Raw genomic sequence first — 16894 nt, 5'->3', positions numbered from 1 at the left:
GTGTGCTCAGAGGCCCGCGGCGGGCAGCGTGGGGGGCGCTAGCGGGGGCGAGGATGGGGCTGGGGTAAAGCGACGTTGGCTGGCGCTAAAAGCAAGTAGTTCCGAAGTCTCAGAAAACAGCAGCCTCAGAGTGAAAAGTTGACCCACGCATCTCGTTTGCAGTACTGGGCTCTCGCTCTCTCTCTCTCTCCCTCTCTCTCTCTCTCTTCCTCCCTCTTTCCCTCCCTCCCTCCCCCATATATATATTTATATATATATATATATATATATTTAATTTTCACTAACACGTGTACTCTCATGTATCCCCTCCGTTCTTACACTTAGCAGAAGGGCGTGCTGACTTCGAATCCTACGTTCCCTAGAAGAAGAAATGTTAGAACCTGCAACACGATTTGCATAGAACCCCTGTGCAGCAGCCTGGTAGGAGCTCCGGGCATGGGACAGGGGGTCTCCTGAGTTCTGGGTCACTCAGGCACCATGAACACGCCACAGTAGACAGAAGCAATGTGACAACTCAGATCATTTTTAAACGCTATATCCAGTGATCAGCACTGTCCCAGGTTTCCTGACTCTCTCAGATACCGGTGTACTGGGTCGGTTTGTATCCACGCATGGCAGAACGACACTGGGAAAGAGAGAGGGCGAGTGCGTGGCACAAAGTTTGCGGGTTTACTCGTAGCCAACCTGTTAGCTTGTAGCCAATTTAGTGAAACCTACAGGTTAAATAGAAATAAATGCTTTTTTATTAAAAAAAAATTTCATAAAAGCAAATGGACAAAATCCAGCCGCTTCCCAGCTCAACAATGGAAAGTTAAGCCCCGCACGGGAGTCTGGAGGGGTTTGCGGGGCAGAGGCGGAGCGAGGGGCTGCGGCGCGCTTCTGCCCAGCCTCAGCTGAAGTCCGAGGACAGCACGAGTGCCACCCACTCCGCTTGCTGCACGTGCAAACGAACGTGTGAATCCAGCAGAACTCTATTTCCCCCACACGCAGCAGTGGTAACAAAGGGGAGAGAAAATGACAAGAGGCGGTGACTAATTCGTTTCGGTGGCCTGTTATCTGTGACATTGAACTGTTATTTCAGATAATGGCCATTGTTTGAGGGAGAAATCACACAGCCCTGGTAGGTAGGACAGGAAAAATCCTTCGTAAATAACCCCAAACCCCGCCAGATATTCCCATCGAGTTCGGCGCTTGAGGAGGCTTCGAGGGCCCCGGGTTTGCAGCCATTGATTTCCTGCCCTTCCTCAACTTGCCCATTGTCGGGTTGTTTTTTTTTTTTTTTTTTTTTTTTCTTTTCTTTCTTCTTCTTTTTTTTTTTCTTTTTTTAATTTAGCCATAAATTGGACCGGCTCGAGCTATGAGCTGTTCTATTTTCTTCCTGTCAGGATGAGGGATTTGTTTTATGATGCATTGTGTATTAAATACAAGTAATCTGGGGAACCGATTGCTTCAGACAGTGCGGCCTGATCAGGGGGTCTGAGAGCTCAGCTTCCCACCCCACCCCCCCAGCCCTGCAGCCCCCACCTCCTTGCCCTTTACAAAGCTGCTGTGAAAAGAAGGAAACGTCGGTGCAGAGACAAAAGGTCGTGTGGAATCGGTAGCAGGTCCCAGCTAAATTAAGGTTTCGTGAAGGGCCTCCGAGTTTTTTCCCTTATATTTGGTTCGTGTGGGGGAGGCGGGGCGACTCGCCTGCTCTGGATACCTGCAGGTATCGCAGGAAGCCGGTAGATGGCGTTGCGCCCCGAAATAAAGCGCCGCGCCCGCGGCTGCAGCCACCCAGGTGAACCCGACGCCGGCAGCCGGCTTCGCCCTCCGCCTCGCATCCCGACGCCGGCGCGGTGCAGCCCAGACCCGCAGACACCGGCGTGGGCTAAGGCTGTTTCTACGTATGGAATTCTCTTCTGCAAATACAGACGGAAGAGTGAGCACTTCCTAAGACCTTGGAAGAGCTCTCTAGAAAGATGGAGAACTCGTTTTATTGTTGTCGTCCTTTGATTCATGTCACCATTCTCCTCGTCCTCATCAGGGGTGTTTTTCACCGACTACATTGGGAGAAAGACTGTAGGAAGTCAGCAGCGGGAGCTGGGCGAAGCACGCTAAGGAAACACCAGGTCCTCACGTGCCTCTGGCTCTGTGGCCCACCCTGTGCCCTGTGGCCTTGGGTTACACCACCAGTGACTGCATGGGAAGGCAGAGGCACCTCACTGTTCCTGGACGCCGCTTAGAAGTTGGAAGACAAGGTTCCGAAATTCCAGAGCAGCCACACAGTCCTTTTCCCTCCTGCTACTCAAATAATTGCCCGTTTAGGAAAAGCCCTGGGCCACCTCCCTCTGCAGATGGGGAATGGGGAGGCGACAGGAAAGGCTTGAGCCGGGCGCTTGTTCGTTTGCTTTCCATCAGGAGGTTTCTGAAACAATAAATAAATACAAGGAGCCAAATACCACCACCAATTCCCTTTATTCCTTGGGATTTCTGGTGAAATCTGTTTACAGTAGTTCCCAGTTACAAATTAATCTGCAAAAGCCGCTGTCTGCTCCGCAGTAATCAGTACCATGCGTGTTCTGCAATGTTTAGCGCTGCCCTTGAAATGGGCTATTAAAAATAATGGTTTTACTATAATCTCAAACCAGCTTTAATTTGCAAACATGTATCAGGACAGATGATCTAAATATTAAAGGGATGGAATGGGAGAACAAACTATCATAAATATATAGCTTTGGGGAAAGCAGAAAATGATTCTTCAGCAATGTTTAAAGAGAGGACCATAGTTTTAAGCAAAATTTTTTTTTCCCCAGAAGGAGTGAATTGGTTTTTTCTTTATCGTTCTGCTAATTGTGGTTTTCCAGGAAAAAGACATCAGCAAAGAGGAGGTTTGAGTGTGAGCTGATCCATTTTCTGGGAGTTGTAAAGATCTCCCTTTGGCTGATGGCAGGACTGGGGTGGGAGAGGTTAATGTGTTTTCTTCCTGGTTTGAAAAGGGCATAAACCCTTCTCAGGCCCCTTCCTTCCTCCCCCAGCTGTGGGGATTGCAGAATCTTTAAAAAGCCCAAAGATTTCCAATAAGGCCACTGGCTCTGCCTTCATTGTGTAACTGTTTATTTAAAATAAGTCAATATATTAGTTAGAGCAGTAAGAAGTTAGTGCTCCAGTATTCAAGTGATTCCCACAAGACTGTAAACTGATGCCTCTTTTAAGCCTGAAACTTCATGGTCGTCCCAGAAGTAAAAGTTCTGCTAATGGAGACCCTATGGGCATGGTACATTCCAGCACATCATTAAAGGAAAGAAAAGCAGTTCAGCCAAAGCCAGATGAAATGACTGCACTGTCCACTTTTAATAGGCTTCCTGTGGACAAACAGCACTGTAACACTCTGCAGAGGACAATATTTAAAAACAAGACAACTTGCTGGCAGTTTTCAATACCATAAAGTTAATAAAGTATGTTCCCATTCACCCTGACATTATGTTTTTAGTTTATAGAGGAAGGCACTTTATAACCTCAGCCTAAGCCGAGTTCCCTTAATTCTGCAGCTTTGGGTTTCTTGAGGTGCCTAAATATATGCTGAACTCCAAGACTGACGTTTCGTTTTAACACTTTTTTTTGTAGCTTTTCAAGAACATACAAATGTGTTTTTACATTTCGCAAGTGCAGTTCCATTCATAGAGATCCTATTAAATCCTGTTTCATACAGTTCATGTCAAGAAGCATGAAATAATCTGAGAAATTGACATTTGGCTGAACAATAACTGCTTGCTAATTAAATTAGCTTCGTGTATAGATATTGATGTGTGTTTAAGAAGAAAATCAATGCTTCCTTTTCCATGTCAGAATAGGATTTCGTAAAATCTTATACAACCTCACTGAGACCAAGATAAGAAAACATGTAAGTGTGTCTTTAAGACTCAAGAGATTTCCCACTGATTGATATATAAATATTTCTCCCAATTTGTCTCTCCTACTCCTGCAAATTCTCTACCACCCACAATTTCTTCTCCCAAATCGTTTTACTTAATAAGGAACCGCTGTAATAAAGCATAACATTTAGGCAAGAGGAGCTAGATCAGAAAGCTGTGGAATCAAAGGTAGAATGCTGTTTAATTTTAAGCATTGACATTGTTTTTTTAAATCTGGGAAGTATTTTGCAAACTTGACTACCTGAACTGCAAGGTAAGTTCTAGCAGGCTGGCCAGGTAGAGCCAGCAAAGCAACCCAGCACAACAAGTTCACAAACAAAAACCTCTAAATGTCCATGGTCCCCATCACACATCACCACTACTCTGGAGAGAGATTTCTGGTCATTCTTGATGGACTTATTTTTTTTTTAAACTATGGATAGGGAGAAATGCTGTTCAAAAAAAAAAAAAAGAAAAGAAAAGAAAGAAAGAAAGAAAAGAGGAAATTAAAGGTAAAAAAATGTAAATAAAAAATTTCCCTTGGTCTGGAAATGGGCCCGACTGAAAGCATGTTAATCTCCACCTCAGTAATTTGGTTCTCCAGGAGAAGACAGAAGCCCTGCTGCTGTGCCCTGCACTTCATAAATCACATCTTTATGTGGACAAGGTCAGGGCACCTAACAGCTCAGACATGGGCCTTTGCAGTGGCTCGCGGACCCAGGCATGTTTACTCTCCCGCTCGGCTCTCCGAGGAGCAGTCCAGCACGCTTCTAATTACTTTTGATTATTTTCATTTGCTGGGGTCAGTCTGGCTTGGCAGGACTGCTGGAGGGTTGATTTCCTACAAATCTTGATGTCTTTGTAGGACAGCACCGTGTGCGTTCAGAATTAGCACCCCTTTATTGTCCATCCAGTGAGGGATCCCTCTCCACAGACAGTGGGATACAAAAATTTCCCCAGTGCACCGTTACCTGCTTGCCTTTGTATTAACTATGCGGAGCATAATCACCTATGTGACTTTTTTAAAACGTAGAATTCTTTAGCTACTGAGTACTTTGTAGTATACAAGGGTACTTCAAAAAGTTATTGGAAAAATCAAATTAAGAGATTATTTTGTTGCAAAAAATTATTTTTTAAAATCCTTGCATAGTTTTCCATAATAGACATTTTCCTTTAACTTTTTGAATACCCTTGAATGCATGGATTTCAGAAATTTTTGCAGCAAAATAAAAATTTTTAATTCCATTTTCCATGAACTTTTGGAAGTATCCATGTATTTTGCCTGAATGAAAGTGATATTTTTTGCTTCGATTTTAAATATATCTAGTAATGACTAGCAGCCCTTGAAAACTAAGATGAAATACTTTGCTGAAACAACAGCTCAAGTGAATAAATTATTATACTCAAAGATTTATTTCCTTAACTCCAATTAAGGCTGCCATATCTAAAATATTTTTGTTGGGCTATTTTGATGTATTTCAATCCTAAGCTATTATGCTGAGTGGTTAAAGCACAACAACAAATTTATACCAAGTTTAAATGAAAATATTGAGATAAAATAAAAACTTTAATAAAGTAGAGTACAATTTTGGTAAAGACGAAAGAGGCAAGATACCATTTTTTTTCTTTCTTATCCCTTTACGTAATAGATACTTAATGTTCTGATGTGTATGCATTGAAAGATACATTCAAGAAAAAATGATAGGCAAATAATATTTGCAAGAACTGAGGAATAAACAGTCACCAAAAACAGACAACATACCAATCTGGTTGTTCAAACAATATACATTTTTACATCACTGCAGAAAACTATTTTGTTTTGTAGAAGTTAACATGAATTATGATTATCATTAGTCTTAAAAAGCCAAACCCTCATTCATTCTTCCTAACTTTAGAGCAAAGAACTAAGTTAACAGATGCTTTCTGAGTGAACTTCAACTCTGTAAGGAACTTATTTTTTTATTATCTTGTTAATTTAAATTATTTCCATCTTTCAAGACAGTAGCTGGCACTTCATGCAGAAACTCCAGGGGCAGTTGCTGTCCTGGGGTTCTGGAAGCACGGCTGAAGTGCTGCTGCAACGTTGCACCACTGAATGCAGCACCTTGTGAGGAAGTGAGTTGGAAACCCTCCTCCTCCTCCTGTCTCCACTCCTAACTGTGTACCTTTGGGTAAGTCACTTAACCTTTGAGTCGATTTTCATGAACGTTTCATAATATCAGCCCAATGCCAGTGTTGAGAAAATAAATTTGGTAATGTGAGTGTGAAATGCTCTGAGTTCCTGGGAACAGGTCAAAATACTGTAAGTTTCACAGTATTTTTGTTTGTGTAGTGGGTTAGAGCAAATTTACATACACATGCAATGAGGAAGAGAGTTTGGCCTATACTTTGGGGAATGGCAAGGTCTAAGTATTTTTCTATCCTCTTTCTTCCATTCCAATGTCAGTTGCCCTAATCCTTACCCTGACCTTGGAAGAGAAGAATTTTAAGAAAAATGTTTCTTTTCTTTCAAGCTGTGCTACCCCCGAAGATGTCTATGTCTGTCTGGCTCACAGCTGAGTTTGCTCTGTCCCACCCACTGTGCTCTCTGCCAATCAGCAAGAGGGAGTGTTCTGGGGCAGAGGTACAATACTGTTGAGGCCCCAAAGCTCTTCTAAGTAGGATATGAAGACACATACACATACTAGGTTTTGGTCAACCAATTTGTTTCCAAGGCCAGGAATCTATCCTCTGCAATATTTCTTGGTGATCTTTCATACCAGGAGGACAGGAATTGGTTCTATTTTATCTATACCTATTATTGCCTAGAGTCTACCATAAAGCCTGGTATAAACTAGTACTCTCAAGGTGCTTACTGGATAAAGATATCAGGTCTTTCCTTGATTTTCATTTTTTACTTAGAGTGCCTGGCTTAGATGTCTGTTAACTTCTCGTATGAATTATTACACTGATGTCCTAACAGATCTTCTGACGTCCCTCACTCTCCCACCAGTTAACACTCCACACTGTTAATCTTCCCAACCGTCACTCCCCTGTTCAAAATTCTTCCATGGGTTCCAGTTGCCCAACGATTCAGTATAAACTAAGTATATGCCATTGTTTTGAGAATTAAATGAGGCAATGTCTCTTAGAATTAATGCACAGAACATAGCATACGGTCAATAGAAAATAGCTATACATTGGCATTACTGATACAGTCATAATTATTATCATTATTATTGCTCAGCCTATAATTCATTTTGCCTTGGGTATCTTGGATGAAATCTTACCTATCCTTCAGAGCCACTGATCTTTAATGCCCACTAAGTCCTGCTGCCCAGGATTGACCTTTTCATCCTTCACCCCAAATTATTTGTGCTTCTCTCCTGGCTTACAGTCAGTTCAATTTTCCCTTACAGGTGTTTCTATAATGGTCTTTCTTCCTTAAGGGCCACTGTAAAATTCCTAAAGATGGAGTCAAGTTTTATTCACAGTGACATCTTCAGTAGCATCTTTTCATAATAGGCTAAGCTACCTTTGAACTTCCTTGCAAGAGTAACTTCATTATGGTTAAATTTATAGGAAATTGCTTTATTTAATATCCACAGAAACTTAACTACTTGAAGCTTTTCCTCCCTGGGAATCAAGTGATACATCAATGATTATTTTTAGGGATTTAGAGGTGGGAATTCCTACCAATGTTGCTTCTCCGGAGAATCACCATATCACCTCCCTTTATCCCCGCTGTCACAGTCCATGTTTCTTTTTCTGTGTCAACTCTCTGCCTCTAACTCAAATCCTGGACAGCCTCCTTTGCCTGATCCAGGGAGTAGCCTTTGGGTTGGTCATTCTCTTAGCGCTGTTTCTCCGGACCCTTACTTGTCCCCTGGCAGTGGCTTAGTGGAGGCCAGTGTCATTTTACACCTGAACTTTTGGTGGCATCTTTATCCTGAAAACTAGTCTTTCTGCAACAAAAAAACTCATAACAATATTTTGATTTGCTTAGAAACAAAAGGCAAAAAGCAAAAAACAAAATCAAAGAAAAAAACATTAACAATAACACCAATGGATCTCAATTTACTAGAAAATAAAACCCTTAATCCAACTTGAAATCTCTATAATTTGATTTATCAAATTTAATTTTTAGGATTTATTTGAAAAGCAGAGTTACAGAGAGAGGAATAGACAGAGAGAGACTTCCTATCCACTGGTTCACTCCCCCAAGTGGTCACAGCAGCCATGGCTGGGCCAGGCTGAGGCCAGGAGCCAGGAGCTTCTTTCAGATGTCCCACAAGGCTCTTTAATGTTTCATGAACATCTTTCAGTTCTCATCCCCCAGAGAGTCGCAGCACACAGGAGAAGGAACAGTAGATTAAGGAGATGAAGTCATAGTCCTATTGACCAAGTTCGCACAGAGCCTTTCAGACTCCCTTCCTTGAAATTCTTACCAACTCATCATTAGTCATTACAATTAGGGTCACTTGGAATATTTCTGTTATCAGCCAATCTACCTGTAAACTACCTGATGGTATCCTCCACACCAGCATGTTCTAATTGGTGGATTATTAACAGATATTCCCTGAAAAAATGAGTGGGGGGGGTCAACTGAGATGAAGATAGCTCCCTTCCTGGAGCTTTGCAATGAGCAGCAATGTGGTAAATGCTCTGTGACTAAGACTAAAAAGAAGTCCTTCAGTAAAGAACCTACTGGGCTTGTTTACCCGGGCACCATCAAAGGTAGTTGAACATACATGGACGTGCCTTTCCCCTTCCACTGGAACACCTACGAGGAGTAATTTTGGAAATAAAGCCAGCAAAGTATAAATATTCCATATATTTGTATTTTCTATCAACTGACTGTTTTCAACTGTTAATCAAAAATGTCACTACAGAGTCATAAATAAACAAGGACAAAAAGCAAGTTTCAACTTTTCACTCAACCTGAAAGCATTTGGAAGGTCTATCTTGCTCACAAAGAAAGTATGTTATCAGTAAACGCGAGCCAATTGATCCTTTGCCTCTAAGCTGTCATAACTGTATGTGAGTATATACTATGAGAACCTTCCAAAGGAATGTGTGCAATCGCATTTCAAAATCAAGCTATTCCTTCCTATCCTCTCCCATTAAGAGTCCTTCTAATGCATATATTTCACCAAGGGCATATTTACAAGCAATGTTTTACATTATTGAGGCTTTTCTTAATAAAATTTGGCATTATCTAGATGTGTGTTTCCCCAGGAGAAAGAAAAGCAGCAAGGCAATCCCTGACTAAGGACGCCTGAATTAAACATTTAAGAATTTGCCTTTTCTCCAGTTTCTGATATTGGATTCATGTGTTGAGCCTGCCTACGGCTGCCTAACGGTTAAACTAAGTGGACATTAAATCAGATGGCATACAATATTACAGGAATTTGATCTTTAGATAAACCACAAGCCTTGATGAACTAACGTTGTTCCAGATGGATTAACTCATCATCCCAAGGAACAGAACATTTCACAGGAGCAACCACGCGATTGGCTCCATAAAGAGCACTAATGGCTGTGATCAATTTGTGATCTATTGAAAGTGCTTACTTCTAACTAAAGAGGCATACACCAAAGGAAGGGTGAAGGGACATGAGGCAATTCTGGGCCCAGAATTATTGCTCTGCTCCAAAGTTCTGGTGGCAGGTACTGCCCATTACTTACACCTGGCTATGATGTTGCAGTTACTGACTTAGCAAACAATCAATATGTTAAGTTCCTATGAATGATTTAATGAAACATTTATCTTTTCTCTATGTCGGCAATCCTAAAATTCCACTTTATCATGTCAATGACCATAGCCAGACACTTAAAAAAATAAAATAAAAACTCTGTGGAGACAGAATAGTGTATTAGGCTTATAATCGATTTAATGGGTGTCACATCTTATGATGCACATCAAATGGTAAAGTGTCAAAATATTCCAGTAGTGATTAAAGTACCAATAAAATCTCAGTATTGATGTGAAAATATGACATTGATTTCAGCTATGGCTTTGAAACTATCTTTCTATAAATTTTCATTGCATCAATTCAACTTTGAATAAAATCATAATATAGCTTGTCTATAAATTCCAGAATTAAGTACTGACCAATTTCTTAGATGCAAAATTATTTGTGTTTTATATGTAGTTCTCTGCTGGAAAACAAATCCAACTTTGCTAATACAGTGCCCTACAACCAGAAAGGAGAAAGCCAGAGGGACATGAATGGAAATATTTTAAAAGGAAAGAAAAATATGCATCCTGATTCACACATAATTTCTCTCCTTATGACCTGGACTACCCATTTATAAATAAACCTTGAAACTTGGTCATGATGTGAAAAACATCAAAATTGTGAGCTCAGGATGATGAGATTGAAATGATTATAGATTTAAAATTTTAAACTCATATTTTTATTTAGTAGGACATTTATTAAATAGTACACTTATATCCCTTCTCCCCACATACACTGTATACAAGCTAGCAAAGTTCATAAGTCCTCAAAAAATTGTTGAGGAATCAAATCAAAACAATATACTAAGTATTTTATGTAAAATTTGAGTGGCATTTGTTGTTGTTAGTTATGTGTTTAAATCTGTAGAAATTAAAGTAAAAATGTTTATCAATTCCTGTACGTACCTCCTAGGCAATCAATGCTGAAATATTCAAGAAAGTCATTAAAAGTCCTTATAAAATATATTATGTGAAACTGTTATGTGTATATTCAATTTGCTAATTTTCAACTATTGCAAATAGAGGAAAAAATGGGAAAAGGCAGGGAAAGGAGGAAGAGGGAGGGGGGAGAGAGAGGCTTTTAATCAGAAAACAGCTCAAATGCCATTTGCATTATGAGTAGCAGCGCACTGAGTGTGACTCTCAGGTTTAGAGCCAGGTATTTTTCACACTGTGCAGCCATTGCATGCAAATGTACCAGATTCTTGGGGCTCAACCAAAGCTACAGTGATCCATTGGAACACTGGGTTGTTCCAGGGCAGAACAAGGGAAATTGTGTGATAGCAATAGTCTGTTTTCACAAACTTCCTGCCTCTTGTAGCCTCAAGTAGGGAAGATGAAGGGCTGAATTCATCAAGCTCTCATCATGAGGTGAGATCATCTTCCTAGGGCTTGGAAGGCTCCAAGTATCCTCTGCAATGAGAGCCCCTGGGCTCATGAGCCAGTCTCCTCCCCAGTTTATGCTATGCTGTAGCCCTGTGGTATTGGAGCCCTTGACGCAGAGTGTTGCTTCAGCTTCCTTAGCCTCTCTTTCCAAATCTCCGAAATTGTGGTAATGGCACCTATACTGCATGAAGTTATTAGGGTTAACCCAATGAGATCAGGTGTATAATGCACTTGTTATAAAGCCTGGTATGTCACATAAGCTCAAAAGGAGGAAGTAAGGGAGTGGTGACTAAAAACACAGACTCTGTACCAAGACAGTCTGATTTTCAATCCCAGCTTTACTTTGTGCTACGTAAGTGACATGTATAAAGTTACTTATCACCGCGGTTTCCTCATCTGTAAAATGAAGATAATGATAATATCTTCATGGGTCATTGAGAGTATTAAGTGAGATCATCCATGCACAGCACATGGCTCAGCACCTCTTATATAATATGCACCTAATAAACATTAGTTATTATTAGAGCTCCCTCTCTATAAACTAGTTGTTATCTTCTTTATCAATACCATCAATGGCTTGTTTGGTGTTATTTTACATAGACATCCTTATTTGTATTTCAGAGGAGAAACATTTTTTTCCTATTTACTGTGGTTTATATTTGAGAAACACAAATGGAAATATATAGAGCCAGAGAAAAATAACCAAAATAAGAAGAAAAGAAATTCATTATAGTGTCTAGCAACTAAGCTAAGGATTACAATCCTAATGGGGAAAATATTTTCTAAGAAAGGAATCTTGGGGGGGCCAGCGCCATGGTGTGGTAGGTTAAGCCTCTGTCTGTGGCATCACTATCCCATGTGAGCAGTCCTAACTGCTCCACTTCTGATCCAGTTCTCTGCTATGGCCTGGGAAAACAGTGCAGGATGGCCCAAATGCTTAGGCCCTTGCACCCGTGTGGGAGATCCAGAGGAAGTTCCTGGTTCCTGGCTTCAGATCATCTGAGCTCTGGCTGTTTGGGCCATTTGGGGAGTGAACTAGCAGATGAAAGACCTCTCTCTGTCTCTCCCTTTCTGTGTCTGTAATTTTGCCTCTCACATAAATAAATCTTTAAAAAAAAAAAAAAAGAATTTTGGGGAGTTAGGCAAAACAATGCACATGGAGACAAATAGGGATCTTCATAATTCTAATAGAAGTGATACATGCTTTTTAAAAAATAAGACTTGTAAAAAATTCAATCTGAACTATATTTTTGTCAATATTTGAAGTAGACTGTTAAAAGACAGCATTTTTTTTCAGAATGTGGAAAAAAATAGAAGATGAAACATTCAAGGGAGAGGAAGGTTGACATATGAATAAGGCCGGCGCCATGGCTCACTAGGCTAATGCTCCGCCTCGTGGCGCCGGCACACCGGGTTCTAGTCCCGGTCGGGGCGCCAGAGTCTGTCCCGATTGCCCCTCTTCCAGGCCAGCTCTCTGCTGTGGCCAGGGAATTCAGTGGAGGATGGCCCAAGTCTTTGGGCCCTGCACCCCATGGGAGACCAGGAGAAGTACCTGGCTCCTGCCATCGGATCAGCGCGGTGCGCCGGCCACAGTGCACCAGCCTTGGCAGCCATTGGAGGGTGAACCAACAGCAAAGGAAGACCTTTCTCTCTGTCTGTCTCTCACTGTCCACTCTGCCTGTCAAAAAATTAAAAAAAAAAAAGACATATGAATAAGATGTTAGTGTGAATCCAAGGACCTCAGAGATGTTAAATCTGGGGTGCATGAATGTGTGTTCCTCTGACTGGGACATCATATTACAGCAACAAGACAGAGAATTAAACATGTAAACCAGATCAGTTTACTCCACAAGCATTTGTTGAGAATCTTCTATATTTTGGCATATCGTACTTAAGGCATGGTCCCTGCCTTTAAGGATCTCTAAAATTCAATGGAAAAGTCCACTTGGTTAGCCATTGGCTATACACCACACCCTACAGCACCTGATAGTCATAAAGGAACGGAAACGCAGCTGGACCCTGGTGAGTCACCACCACTCCTGGGAAGACCGTCCCTAGGACAGGTGTGGGCAGTGTCAGCTGAGCTGCACATTCTTCTTTACACCAAGGGAGGCACAGTCCTATGTTTACAAACCTACTCTGAGGCTGACATCAAAAAGGGTCTGACTTGGATATTTCCAAAGTCCCCGAGGCAACAGTAAAGAATTTCAAGGACATGGATTGGGCTAAAAGAAGACGAATGTTTCTTTTCTGATGAAGAAGTATTTATCGGTCACAGATTAACCACAAACCATTCTGAATACTCATCTGGGCTGGTTAATGAATTTTGAAATTTGTAGCCCACATAGGAATAGCTGAGACCTGCCAGCCCCCAGAACCAACATGCCGGCAATGTGCGTGGCTTGGAAAATAGACCCTCTAGTCCCAGTCAGATCTGTAGATGACTGTAGCTTCCATCTTAACTGCAACCTGATGAGACCCTGGACCGCAACTGCGCAACTAGCAAAGCTGTTCCTGAGTTCCCAACCATAAAAACCAAGGACAATAAAATGTTCACTGTCATTTTCACCCACTAGGTTTTATGATAATTTGTTATGTAGTAGTGGGTACCAAAACACACCAGCCAAAGCTCTCTAGTGCATGTGGAGAACCCAGCTGCTTGGCTTCATCTGACCATCAGGGAATTCAAGCCTGTAAAGGAAAGTCCCCTTTGCCCATCCACATCCTGCTGCAGCTCCAAAGGGGCAGTTTTACATGGCCAACTAACAGACACTTGCCTCTGGTTGTACCCATGACCTGTTGCTACTCAGTAGACCCATTAGAATATTCCAGGAGCCACAACGTTGAGAAGTATCAGTGAGTAAGACTTCATAAGGACAAATTTTAGGAGCTTTCTAACCCCTGTTGGAAGTTAGGTTTTATGGGACTGGAAACAGAAAATGGCAGTGATCATAAGCTTCACAGTTAATGGTATTAGGGACAAGATTTCAGAAATACCTGTGTCCTATTTCCACAAGTTACAACATAGTAGGTTATGAGCCCTCAACTGGTTTGGGGGCAAGTACCAAATTAAAGTTGGGTTGGTTTGCAAATTCAGACTGATTTTTGTTGTTGCTTTTCTAAAGTGGCTGTCTTTGAACCTAACAGTGTCCTGCTAAATTGTTTACATCTACACAAGATAATAACAATGTAAGGGTGCAAATGACATTAGCAAATTCTGTCTCTGTCCCCTCCCCACCTCCACCACGGAATAAAATCTTTTTTTTTTTTTTTTTTTTGGACAGGCAGAGTTAGACAGTGAGAGAGAGAGAGAGAAAGGTCTTCCTTTTCCGTTGGTTAACCCCCCAAATGGCCGCTACGGCCAGAAATGTGCCAATCCGAAGCCAGGAGACAGGTACTTCCTCCTGGTCTCCCATGCGGGTGCAGGGCCCAAGCACTTGAGCCATCCTCCACTGCCTTCCCGGGCCACAGCAGAGAGCTGAACTGGAAGAGGAGCAACCGGGACAGAATCCGGCGCCCCAACCGGGACTAGAACCCAGGGTGTCGGTGCCGCAGGCGGAGGATTAGCCTAGTGAGCTGCGGCACCGGCCAAGGAATAAAATCTTGATCCTTGCCCTTCGATTGTCAGGACAGGACTTTGAAGCAATAAAAGTGACCATCAGCCACCACTTCCCCCAGGTTTCCAGGGAGAATGCCAGGACTGCATAACTACCAACCAAAGCTGTGTCAAGGAATTATTATGCATCATTTCATTTAATACCCACTAACAGGCTATAAGGTGATTACTATCCTTGTTTTACCATTGACAAAATTGAACTTAATAAGATTGAATAAATAAGTTGTTCAGAATCATTTTGTTTTTACTCAAAGATTTACACTCTATGTATTATTTCTCAAACTTCCCCTTTTTGAAAAGTATGACATTATTATTACAGGCACACTGTAAATTAGAAGGTCTGTATCTAATTTGAAGCTCTTTTTCTAACGTATTTAAGTATATACACATCCGCATGGATACACACATGCTCACATACTCAATTTTGCATGGACTCTTAGACTTTGGAAGATTTCTGGGCTATTTCCCCAACACCCACACTGCTCTGTCCAGTTTCTTGGCTGTTGACTCAAAGGTTGAAAGTGACCAAACTCCACATACTGTAGGAAAAGGTTTAGAACCCAGGTTTTATTCCCAGAGGGAATAAAAAGTAATTAATATAAACCAAGGTCCCTGCTGGTAAGGTCCAAGCAATCTATTTAGAGAGAAAACTAAGTTACTCAAAAGAACAGGCAAATAGTCCAAGACTGTATGTCATTAAGTACGAACTTGTGTGGTTCAATTGATAAGTGCCGTAGAGACCCAAGCAGGAAGGAGATGCATTACAGGCTGCCATGGTGGGAGGAAGCGTCACGAAGAGGTGCAAACTGAGCTCATTGAAAAACCAGGCTACCTACGGTAGAAAATTGGGCAGCTTAGGCAAAGCGTAATTTCAGTGTTTATTTAGTTGCCTTGAGAAACCCAGTATACTATTGTTCATTAGGTGTGTAAAATCATTCTTGTATGTTGCTAAAAATATACATCATTGGAGTGTAGGTAGGTGATTATTCATGTGTGTGCACTAAACAAATAGATTAATTTTCCTGATGGATTCTAAAATGCCAAACAGTTTATACTCTATGCTGCATGAATATGTCAGCATAAATTAATGCAACATTGAAAAAATAATTGTTCTCAGGCAGGTGTTTGGCCTAGCAGTTACGATCCCCACATGCCATGTCAGAGATTCTAGGTTTGATGCCTATCTCCAACTCCTAACTTCATTCATTCTGGAAAGAAATCTGGCATAATCCTTGCCAAGTTCTAATCTTTAAAAAACCCTCTGGCAACAGTGTGGCAAGTATTTTAGAACAGAGCAAGTGGATCTTGGGCAACCAAATTAGGAAGTCATTGAAGTAACAGAAATAAGAGATGATGGTGAGATGGTTAAAATAGTAATTATAATACAATCATGTATTAAGTGCCTACTCTATGCCAGGTGCTCATGTCATTTAATACTCACTAACAGTCTATAAGGTGATTATAACCCTTATTTTACAGATGAAAATACTGAACTCAGTGGGATTAAGTAAATAAGTCCCACATCTAGTAGGTATTAAAGATGGGATTCAATCCTTGAATATGCCTGCATATTTCGCACTGTTCTTTTCCTAAGGCTATACTGCTTCAGAGCCTGAAAGACAGATGTGCTAAGAAGCAGAAGAGATATCATTTGGCTGATAATAGGAATTTGGCATTCAGGGTCACTCTCAGCTAGCCACTGGCCAGCAGGGACCCGATTGGGACACTTACCTTCAGTTTAATAATAAATACTAGATTACTAAAGGCAGTACCACGGGGTGGAAGACTTAACACCAAAATAGACTCCTGGGACATTAAGAAATCTGGGCAGCATATTAGAAATTGAACACAGACCAGTGAAGCAACACGATCTTGTCAAGGCCTAGTCATAATCATAGGGAGAACAAGCTTGTACCAATGCCTGGTGTATAGCACCTTACCATTTTGTTCAGTTAGTCTCATTGGTTAAATGTATTTACATTGTAGTCTTTTAGGAAAAGATGCATTCAAAAAGAAATTCTGTACTCAAGATGGGGAAGAGAGACAAGTCTTACAAGTAAAATTCTATTAGAATTTTCAAAAGGGACTCTAGAAGATATATTGCCAATTGTCATCTTCAGCTCTTCACTGAGGTTTCTGTGCAAGCATAAATGGAAAAATAAAAGCAGGAAACCCATTGCTTTTTTTTTTTCTTTCAGTTTTTGCCTCCAACTGTCAATTTATGTCATAATTTGGATGCTAATAAAAACAAAGAAATTCAGTTTTAACATTATGTCATTA

General features: G+C 41.1%; 1 protein-coding gene across 21 annotated transcripts in view; it reads right to left on the bottom strand.

Moving 5' to 3' along the window:
* Window positions 1-16894, bottom strand: part of MECOM (MDS1 and EVI1 complex locus) — a 597402-nt gene that overhangs the window by 65650 nt on the left and 514858 nt on the right. The window lies entirely within an intron of this gene.

This window comes from Oryctolagus cuniculus, chromosome 4, assembly GCF_964237555.1.
Source record: "Oryctolagus cuniculus chromosome 4, mOryCun1.1, whole genome shotgun sequence".
In the NCBI taxonomy this organism is placed as follows: Eukaryota; Metazoa; Chordata; class Mammalia; order Lagomorpha; family Leporidae; genus Oryctolagus; species Oryctolagus cuniculus.
This window is presented reverse-complemented; position numbering and strand designations above follow the sequence as displayed.